At 41.0% G+C, this 10496-nt stretch overlaps 1 non-coding gene across 1 annotated transcript; it reads right to left on the reverse strand.

Moving 5' to 3' along the window:
• Nucleotides 1–2637: 2637 nt before the first annotated feature.
• LOC147938247 (small nucleolar RNA R71) lies at nucleotides 2638–2744 on the reverse strand. Its single transcript, XR_015567488.1, has one exon. It is a non-coding gene; the product is annotated as a small nucleolar RNA R71 (small nucleolar RNA).
• Nucleotides 2745–10496: the final 7752 nt, after the last annotated feature.

Raw genomic sequence — 10496 nt, forward strand, 5'->3', positions numbered from 1 at the left:
AAACAGCTATGTTAGTGTTTATGAGGTAAAAATGTGTCTTAATCCAATGCAACTGATGTTCATATATTTTACCTTGTTTTCCCTTAGTTTATTTACATCTTTTGCATCTTTTGCTATCCATTTAAGCCATTATTGTGTAGCTTTAGGACTAATCATACATTAGAGTTTAGTTGCATTGCATTTGCATCTTTTCATGCACAAACAGGTGATTTTGGAACTTAAGGAGCATGGAAGAAATGGAGAAGAGATGTGGAGCAATCATGAGGAGGAAACAAGGGAGTTAAGGCTGAAACAACAATGTCAGGAGTCCAACTTGACCGCACACTCGACCAGACACTCGACCGTGTGCTGAGGAGGACTCGACTGAGTGGAGATTGCACGTGAGAAGCCAGCTCGACCCCTAGCTCGACCGAGCCGTTGACTACTTTAACTTTTTCTATTTTTAGGGCTTCCACCTTCCCCACTATAAAAGGCCTTGTACCTGCAGCCACCAAAGAGTCCAACTTTTTAGATATTCCCTAAACCTAGTTTTTACCTTTTTTAGATTTATTCCTTTTGCATTTTTATTTTTTAAGATCTTGTACTTCGTTAAGAGAGAAGACTAGATTCTTATATTTTGTTGGTTCTATAACTTTCAAGATATTGAGAATTTGAGTTTCATCCTTTCATCAATATTGAAGATCTTTGTTTAATCTTTCTAATAATGCAAGTTTCAATATTTTCTGGGTTTTTGACTTTGTTCATCATGTATTGTTGTGAGTAGTTTGCTTAGGATCTTGAGGATGGGTTAGGATGGATTGATCTTGTGGTTTGTGTGATTTGGTCAAGCTTGATTGTTGTAGATCTCTTCTAGGGTAGATGATCTTAATGCTGATTCTATATCTGAGAGGGTAGAGTCTGATTTCAAGCTTCTTAGCAGCACACCAATGTTTAGGAAGCATAGATAAGGCTAGATCTAGAGATTACCATTAGGCTTGCTAAGAGATTAGAGGTCTTGTTTGGTTTGAGATGTATTGCTTAATGCCTGCTTGTGTAGATTCTTTACTGTGTGAGAACAAGTCTAGAATTGCATAGGTTTGATTGTTTCTTGACCATGAGAGTGGGAGAAACTTATCTTAGATTTATATGTCTAGAGGTTAGCTCAAAGTTTGCTTGAGGTTTGTTGACCAAGTTAGATAACCACAATGATTAGTTCATCCCATGAATCCATCCTCAGGACCCTCTTTGTTTATTGAATTTACAGTCTTAATCATGTTGCTTGCTTGTAGTTTGTTTTGGTTTAGCATTACTCTGTTTTTATTGCATTGCTCTGTTTTTCTGAATTTGTCTAGCTCGACCACTCACTCGACCTACACTCGGTCGAGTGCTGCTCGAGTTCATCCCCAGAACTTTGTGTTTCATGATTTGTGATTGCCTTGTTTCATTCCTATTTCATTCTCGTTGCATTTCTGTTGCATTTACTTAGTGTCCTGTTCATTACTAGTCTCTCATTAGTTCATTAGTAGAAGTTTCTATTTCTGTTCCTGCATCATTACTATTATAATCATTCTGTTTCATTTGCATTTAGCTCTTAGTTCTATTAGTCTACTTTCTGCATTTTACATTTTCATCTTAGGATTGTTAGTGACAAACAATCTTTACATTTGTTTTAACTTAGATTCATATGCATATCTTAACTGTTCACAAACACTCATTTAGGATTGATACCTCTTGTACTGCAATAGCATAAGGGGAATTGAAACACCCATCCATCATTCCATTCATATCTCACCATTGCATCATCATCATCATTCACCACCACCAAAAAAAAACTGAGTTTCAATTTAGCCCGTTGCCCATTTGAGTGTGTTTTGTGACATTTAGGATCCATATTAGTCTAAGATTAAGTTCGTTTATACACTTGTGAGGTTGATGTGCTTGAATCTTCTGTTTCTGGGTTGAAGTTCCATTTCAGGTACCACTCGACCAGTCACTCGACCACCACTCGACCGAGTCGTGATCGAGCACCTGCTCGAGCCAGAAGCCGGATCTCTATAACCATCATTTTCCAATCGACTTGACCTCCTACTTGAGCCTGTGCTCAGTCGCTTGCCTAGCAAAAATCGTTTGTGTCTGTTAATGCACACAAGGTCTAAAGGAAAGGACAATCTTCTTAGGCCTATTGACAACATCAACAAAAAGACCAAGAGTTTAGGAGCTAAGCAAAGGAGAGTTGTTCAGCACCAACAAGAGTTTATAGTAGCTATGGATCAACATGATCAGGTTCAGAGACCAAGGAACATTGGTGCTGGAGATGCACCCAACACTCACAACCAAAGAGCTGGCATTGTGCCACCAACTATTGCCAACAACAACTTTGAGATCAAGAGTGGATTGATTTCAATGATTCAGGCAAATAAATTTCATGGGTTGCCTATGGAGGATCCACTAGATCATCTTGATGAGTTTGATAGAATATGTGGTCTTACCAAGATCAATGGAGTAAGTGAAGATGGTTTCAAGCTGAGGTTGTTCCCTTTCTCACTTGGGGACAAGGCTCATTTATGGGAAAAGACTCTCCCTACTGGTGCAATCACTACTTGGGATGCATGCAAGAAGGCTTTCTTGGCCAAGTTTTTCTCCAATGCTAGGACAGCAAGACTAAGGAATGAGATCTCTGGATTTGCTCAAAGGAGTAATGAAAGCTTTTGTGAAGCTTGGGAGAGGTTTAAAGGGTACCAAACTCAGTGTCCTCACCATGGTTTCAGTGTGGAGTCTTTGTTGAGCACATTGTATAGAGGAGTGCTTCCAAAGTTCAGAATGTTTCTTGACACAGCCTCCAATGGAAACTTCCTCAATAAGAATGTGGAAGAAGGCTGGGAGTTAGTGGAGAACCTTGCACAGTCTGATGGGAACTACAATGAGGACTATGACAGAACCATAAGGTCATCCTCAACTGATCAAGAAGACAAGTACAAGAAGGATCTGAAAATGGTGAATGAAAAGCTTGATAGGATCTTGCTAAGTCAGCAAAAGTCTATTCACTTTGTTAGTGAAGAGGAGCTTCCAGTTCAAGAGGGGGAGAATGAGTTTGCTGAGTTATGCTATATGCAAAACCAAGGAGGCTTCAAGGGTTATAACCAAGGAGGGTTTAGGAACAATAATCTGTCCTATAGGAGCACAAATGTGGCCAACCCACAAGATCAAGTCTACCCTCCTCAACAGCCTCAACAGCACCAAAACTATGTCCCCAAACAACAGCAACAGGTGTTCCAGCCCCAGTTGTGTCCCCCACCAGGGTTTCAGACTAACCAAGGCCAGGAACAAGACCTTAGAGCCATGGTACAACAACTGTTGATTGGTCAAACACAAGGGAAGATAGAGGAAGCCAAACAGTTTGCTGAGCTAAACCAAAGGCTGACATCTCAATACAATGATCTGAATATGAAGTTTGAGGGTCTGAATTCCAGAGTTAAGTACATGGAGAGTAACATAGCCTCTTCTTCAGCTCCAAAACCCAACCAACTCCCTGGAAAAGCTGTCCAAAATCCAAGGGAGTTCACAGCCAAAGCCATTCAAGTTCATGAGGAAGAAGCCACTGAGGACAGTGCAGTTCAAGTTTGGGAGAATTCATTAGTTACTGAAGCCCCAAGTGATGTTTGTAACAAGCAATTGGAGCTCGCACCTGAGCTCGACCATGGACTCGAGCAGCCACTCGACCGAGTGCATGCTCGAGTGGTCGATCGAGCTGGACAGTCCGAGGCTGACAAACCTGCCAAGTGCATTCCTCCTGCCTACAAGCCCCCACAACCTTTTCCTGGGCGTTTCAAAGCACAGAAAATTAAGGAATTAAGGGAAATCATTGAGAAAAAGGCAATGTTGGTTAAGCAACAAGAGGAAGAAAGGGTTTTGAAGGAAGAAGCTGTGGTTGAGAAAAAAGAAGAAGTGTTGGCTATACAAGAAATCACCATTACTTACCAGGAAGAGGAGAGAGGACCTGCCCTGGAACAGTATGAACCATATCCTCTCTATAAAAATTTCTTGCTTGACTTGTCAAAGAAGAAGGCTGAAGCTCAAGATGAGAAGGATCTTGAGAACCTTGGAGGAGTGATCATTCCAATAAAGCTTAAGGATCCAGGGCCATTCTACTTGCCTTGCACAATCAGTTACCTCCACTACAATCAATGCCTTTGTGATTTGGGAGCTTCAACAAGTGTCATGCCATATTCCATAGCTCAAAAGCTTGGGAGAATTGACTTCAAATCTACTAAACTCCATGTGTGCCTAGCTGATGGGACAAATAGAGAGGTAGTTGGAAGGTTGGAGAATGTCCCACTCAAGATAGGGAAGGCAAGGGTTCATACTGACTTTGTGGTGATAGAGATGGACAAGGAGCCTGAAGATCCAATCTTACTAGGGAGGCCATTCTTAGCTACTGTTGGAGCAGTTATTGATGTCAAGGAAGGTCTTGTGACCTTGAACATTGCTGAAGATACAGTTATGAAGTTCAATATCTACAATCCAACCAACCTTCCCACCATTGATGACCAGCCTTTTACTATCAAGGACAAAGGTGGTCAAGAAGGGTTAAGTGATAAAGCAACTCCAAAAGCTGAGCTCCCACTTCAAGAGGATTCTGTGGAAAAGCTTAAGAGGTCAGTTCAAGAGTTGACTAGTATGGTTGAGGATCTTCAAGTAAAGCTGAACAAAAGGTCTTTGAGGAAAGCAAGACCAAGGCTCAAAATCAAGAAGAAATATGGTTTGTGTGCTAAGGGTGAGGTGATCAAGGATCAACTTCACAGTGACCAAGAGGTTCCAGGGAGGATTTCATCACCTCCTTGGTATCTAGATCAAGTCTAAGAAGGAAATCAAAGTCAAGCTTAGTGACTTTAAACAAGCTCACTAGGGAGGAAGTCCCTAAGGTATCCATTGTAAATATGCTTTAATTTCTTAGTAATTTTGATGTGTTTTCTTTTATGTTTTTGTTGGACAGGCTTTTTATTAAGAATGTAGTTGGGTAAGAAGAGATTTAGACTTGGGCAAGGAGGTTCGCAAGCCCACTAGACCAGGCCACGAGAGGTACTCGATCGAGCTGGGTAAGGATTAAGGCCCATTTGGTTTCCAAAGCTTCTAGAACGATCGAGTGGAGGGAGAAAAGGAAGAAAAATTTTGAATTTTCAAAATTGGTCAAGGAGCTCGACCACGTGCTGGTCGAGTGTGGGGTCGAGTGGTAGCCAAAAAGCAAGTCAAAGATTCCCATTTCAAATTTGAATGGTATGGACGCTCCACCCTTGTCTCCTTGTCCCCTTAGCTTCTTTATATACTCCTAGCACGAGATCATACCTCTCACACTCTCTCATTTGCTCAAAATATCTAAATTTAAGCTTTAAAGTCTCTCTCAAGTTCATCTTTTGCTCAAAGCTTAGTTCTTTCTAGTTTTTGGGTCACTAACCTATTAACTTTAAGCTTTGAGTTTATTCCTCTCAGTTTTTGTTCAAAAATGTCTTCCAAGATCACTAAGAAGTCCAAGCAAGCAGCTGTGAGCTCTAAGGGTCGTCATGATGTTGATTTAGAATCAAGAGAGGATGCTGGAAGGTCCACTCGACGTCCCACTCGAGCATGCACTCGATCGAGTGGCCGTCCGAGTGACCGACCGAGCCAGCATGCGAGTTCCAGAAACCCAGCTGTTGAGGAAGATCCTGAAAGAACTGAATCAGAGGAGGAAAGGGAGCCAACAATCAGTGAGTTTATGAGGAGAGCAAGGGCCAAAGGAAAGAGGCCAGCTGTTGAGGTTGAACAAGAGGAGAGTGATAGTGAGAGTGAGGAAGAAGAAAGTGAGGAAGAAGAACTGATGGATGATGGAGAAGCTGAGTCTTGTGGATTGTCAAAGAGGCAGCTTTATGATGCTTTCATGTGGATGGAGTTCTTGGGAACCAGATATCCACATAAGGAGACCATGGAGAAGCTTGCCATTGATGAAGATGTGGAGTGTCTCTTTGAAAGGAGCAGCCTTACCAAGTTCATGGGGCTTTGTATGGAGGGCTATAGAGAGGAAAGCTGTGAGTTCCTAGCCACTTTCAAGCTGCACACATATGTGAGGAAGGATGCTGTAGTAGGAGCTGGTCACATTTCTTTCACAATCAAAGGGAAGAAGCATGAGCTCTCAATGAAGAAGATGGCTGATGTGTTTGGTTTTGAGGTTGGGAGCAATAGGAGCTTGATGGTTCCAAGAGAAGAACTGTATGCTGTGTGGTAAACCATTGGGGACAACAAGCTCTACTCATCCTCCAACTCCAAGAGCTCAAGGATTAGAAGCCCAGTCTTGAGGTACTACCACAAAGCTCTTGCCAACACCTTCTTTGCTAGGAAGGAAACTGGAAACATCAATGAGGGAGAGCTAAAGATGATTGACTTGGCTCTCAATGGAGTTCTTCTTCAAGCAAGGAATGGAACCATCATCCTTGGTAGCGCTGTGGAGACTGATCTTGCAATGGTGCTGATAGACCATATGATATATTTGAGAAGTTGGGTAGGCAAGCTTGAGAACAAGGGTTCAAGAGGAGCACTTACCATTGGAGGCATCATTACTCCAATTCTTCAAGCTGCTAACATTCCACTTAGAGGAGAAGGGGTCTCACCAAGATGGATTGATTCCAGCTACCTAACCTCTACACTCATCCTAGCCAAGGAGATGCATCAAGGAAACCATATCTTTAACTTTGAGCTGCCAACAGTTGGGAAGAAACAAGTGGTCCTACCAAACAAAGAGCTCACTACCATTCAAGAAGGAGCCAACATTGATTTTTGGCCAGCTGATGAGTACTTATTTGATGGAGTAGCACAGCCTAGAGTTGATGCAGCTGGAGATGTAGAGATGGGTGATGGAGAGGAGCAATTCTACTATGAGGACTATGAGCCCAATCCAAGGGATAGTAGAGGAGTGAGAGAGCATAGCAAGAGGTTGACATTGCTGCAAAAGTGGAACAAATGGCATGGGAAGAGGTTTGACAAGCTCAAGAAGAAGGTGACCAACATGGCTAAGTCCATTAAAGGCCTGAAGAAGGAAGTTGCTGACTTGAAGAGTGGAAACTCTTCACCAACTCCATCAAGCCCTTTGAGGAGGAGTGGCTCAACTAGAGCACTTTCAAGAGTTGCAAACCCTGTGGAAGCAGCTAGGGCTTCAATGTATGAGCCAAATCAGAGGAAGAGGAGCTCAAGTACCCGAGAACAACAGTTTTCGAGGCACTCGACCAGGTCACTCGAGCACCCACTCGACCGAGCACCTTGGAGCCACTCGACCGAGTTCCAGCCTAGACCACCATTTGGCTTCCCACCTCCAGCTGCTTATCCAGGCTATCCAGGTTACCCTCCCATCCCACCCCAATACTTTATGGATCCAGCACTATACCATCAGTACCAGCAGTACCAGACTCAAGATATGGAGACTCGCGGTCTAGCTCGACCCCCCCCCACTCGGACATGCACTCGACTGAGTCAAGGTCGATTGGCATTGTCGAGCTGCCCCAATCACCTTCCTCCAGTCACCAGCAGGACCCCAGCTACACCTTTGATAGTATGCAGGAGGATGTGGACAGCTTCTTCTCCAATCCTTGAGATAACATTATCACCTTACCATTGTATATACCATAGCATTTCATATGTTGTGTTTTGTTTTAAGTCTTGAATCCTCAAACAAATTTCTTTCACACAAGGGACTGTGTGATTTAAGTTTGGGGGAGGGTTTGAGATAGCATTTGATGTTGTTTTTTGTTTTCTTATTTCAAATTTTTAGCATAATTATGTTAGCACTTGCATAAGCATCTAAGGCATAGAAAAACCATAAAAAATTGAAATTTTTTGATAAAATCTTGATAAAAAAAGAGTGTTCATGTAGTTTGCATTGCATATTAGGATCTTGTTTAGCATGTTTCATGTAGAATTGCATAATATTTGCATTAGGGATCTATGATGAGTATTTCCTTGTTAGCTTGCTTAATTCACTAGATTAGGATCAATGCCCAAGTTAATAGTACTTTGATGCTAATTGAGTAGTTAGAAGCATAAGATTGAACCAAGCCTTGAATTCCTGCATTGCATTTGGTCTAAATTGAAGCATGTTATGATTTGATGCCATTTCCTATCTATAAGAACCTAATATTGACTGTTAATTATCAATGTATGCATTGCTTTAAACTCATGGATACCATATACATATTTGGATCATCTTTCTCCTTTTGCCACTCTTGTTGATCCAAGTAGCTGATTTCACTTTTAAATCAGTTTCCCTACCCCTAAACCAAACCTTCTTTCAAGCCTTGTTTATTCTTGTGTGTGTGAGGCCTATTTTTGGGATTGAGCTTGGTAGAAAGTGTTAGGTTTGAACTGATAAGAGTAAAACCTTGTGTAGTTCTAGTTTGCAATTTCCAAACTAGATAGGACTAGGTGGTTCACTTGTTGGGTTTGGGACTTGGCTGCTTAGTTAAAGAAAAGAAAAGGAAAGTGGAAAAAGAGAAAGAAAAGGGTAGAGTCTTTAGGAGGGGAATGAGTTTAAGAAAAAGCTAAAGTCTAGTGAAAGGATGGGAAGTAAAAATTGTTATCTAAGATGGTTCTAGTTAAAGAAAAGAAAAGAAAGCAAAGTGAAGTTTAGCAAAAAGCTTATATGTCTTAAGAATAAGAAGAAAAGAGAACCATAGCAATAAGAAAAAATTTCCCCATTCCACTAGAAATATCAATTAAGAAACCTCTCCTAAGACTTGAAAACCAAACGAGAAAAGGGTTAAAGAGAAAAGAAGAAATAAAGGGTAGCACTAGGATCATTTGGGTTTAGATTGCTAGGATGAACACGTTGGGTGCCTTTGGGTAGACAAGGTTTTATTCTTGTATGTGTCTAGGTGTTCTTACCTTTAGCATGCTTCTAAAGCTCAATCCATTTTCATGAGAGAACCTTGATGTTGACAAGCCATACTGTAAAAAGAGACCATCATTGTCTCAAAACCCTTTATTACCAAGCCAAATGAGTTTAAGCATTGCATAGAATTGATTCATGTTCTTGATTAATGAATGTTAAAGGAAATGGTTAATTTGAATGCATGTGGATGTCTTACGCTCAGATCAATAAAGGTTGTAAAATGCTTGTCTAAAGTCTTCAATTCCAGCTCATTCAACTTGCATCATAGTATTAGTAACTTGGACATTGATTCTAGATGGTCTATTTGCAAGCTTTAGGAGCTGAGATCCCACTTTCAAACCTCACTTTCCTTCTTATGTCTTGTTTATTTGCTTGAGGGCAAGCAAAGACTAAGTTTGGGGGTGTTGATGTTCATATATTTTACCTTGTTTTTCCTTAGTTTATTTACATCTTTTGCATCTTTTGCTATCCATTTAAGCCATTATTGTGTAGCTTTAGGACTAATCATGCATTAGAGTTTAGTTGCATTGCATTTGCATCTTTTCATGCACAAACAGGTGATTTTGGAGCTTAAGGAGCATGGAAGCAATGGAGAAGAGATGTGGAGCAATCATGAGGAGGAAACAAGGGAGTTAAGGCTGAAACAACAAGGTCAGGCGTCCAACTCGACCGCACACTCGACCAGACACTCGACCGTGTGCTGAGGAGGACTTAACCGAGTGGAGACTGCACGTGAGAAGCCAGCTCGACCGAGCACAGGTCGAGTTGACCGAGCCGTTGACTACTTTGACTTTTTTCTATTTTTAGGGCTTCCACCTTCCCCACTATAAAAGGCCTTGTACCTGCAGCCACCAAAGAGTCCAACTTTTTAGATATTCCCTAAACCTAGTTTTTACCTTTTTTAGATTTATTCCTTTTGCATTTTTATTTTTTAAGATCTTGTACTTCGTTAAGAGAGAAGACTAGATTCTTATATTTTGTTGGTTCTATAACTTTCAAGATATTGAGAATTTGAGTTTCTTTGTTTAATCTTTTTAATAATGCAAGTTTCAATATTTTCTGGGTTTTTGACTTTGTTCATCATGTATTGTTGTGAGTAGTTTGCTTAGGATCTTAAGGATGGGTTAGGATGGATTGATCTTGTGGTTTGTGTGATTTGGTCAAGCTTGATTGTTGTAGATCTCTTCTAGGGTAGATGATCTTAATGCTGATTCTATATCTGAGAGGGTAGAGTCTGATTTCAAGCTTCTTAGCATCACACCAATGTTTAGGAAGCATAGATAAGGCTAGATCTAGAGCTTACCATTAGGCTTGCTAAGAGATTAGAGGTCTTGTTTGGTTTGCGATGTATTGCTTAATGCCTGCTTGTGTAGATTCTTTACTGTGTGAGAACAAGTCTAGAATTGCATAGGTTTGATTGTTTCTTGACCATGAGAGTGGGAGAAACTTGTCTTAGATTTATATGTCTAGAGGTTAGCTCAAAGTTTGCTTGAGGTTTGTTGACCAAGTTAGATAACCACAATGATTAGTTCATCCCATGAATCCATCCTCAGGACCCTCTCTGTTTATTGAATTTACAGTCTTAATACTGTTGCTTGCTTGTAGTTTG

The sequence above is a fragment of the Camelina sativa genome, chromosome 9 (assembly GCF_030686135.1).
Source record: "Camelina sativa cultivar CO46 ecotype springtype chromosome 9, ASM3068613v1".
NCBI lineage: Eukaryota > Viridiplantae > Streptophyta > Magnoliopsida > Brassicales > Brassicaceae > Camelina > Camelina sativa.